Here is a 793-nt window from a genome sequence, read left to right on the forward strand (position 1 = left end):
TATTTTACAGAGTGAAGTAAGTCAGAAAGAGAAAAACAAATATGTGTGTTAATGCATGTATTTGGAATCTAGAAAGATGGTACCAATGAACCCATTTACAGGGCAACAATGGAGATGCTGACATAGAGAACAGACTTATCAACATGGGAGATGGGGAGGAAGAAGAGGGTAGGACAAATGGAGATGTAGTGTATACACATGTATACTTATATACATGTAGTATATACGTAGTGTGTACTTAGTGTATACACTAAGGAGAGGTGGCAAGAATACACAGAAGAACTGTACAAAAAAGATCTTAATGACATGGATAACCATGATGGTGTGGTCACCCACATAAAGCCAGACATTCTGGAGTGTGAAGTCAAGTGAGCCTTAGGAAGTATTACTATGAACAAGCTAGTGGAGGTGATGGAATTCCTGCTAAAACAAGATGCTGTTAAAGTGATGTACTCAATATACCAGCAAATTTGGAAAACTCAGCAGTGATCACAGGACTGGAAAAGATGAGTTTTCATTCCTTTCCCAAAGAAAGGCAAAGCCAAAGAATGTTCAAACTACCAGACAATTGCACTTATTTCACATGCTAGTAATAAAGTGTTGAAAATCTTTCAAGTTAGGCTTTAACAATATGTCAATTGGGAATTCTAGATGTACAAGCTGGATTTAGAAATGGCAGAGGAACCAGAGATCAAATTGCCAACATCCACTGGATCACAGAAAATCCAAGGAAATTCCAGAAAAACATCTACTTCTGCTTCATTGAATATACTAAATCCATTGAGTGTGTGGA

Source organism: Bos javanicus, chromosome X, assembly GCF_032452875.1.
Source record: "Bos javanicus breed banteng chromosome X, ARS-OSU_banteng_1.0, whole genome shotgun sequence".
NCBI classification, from domain to species: Eukaryota; Metazoa; Chordata; class Mammalia; order Artiodactyla; family Bovidae; genus Bos; species Bos javanicus.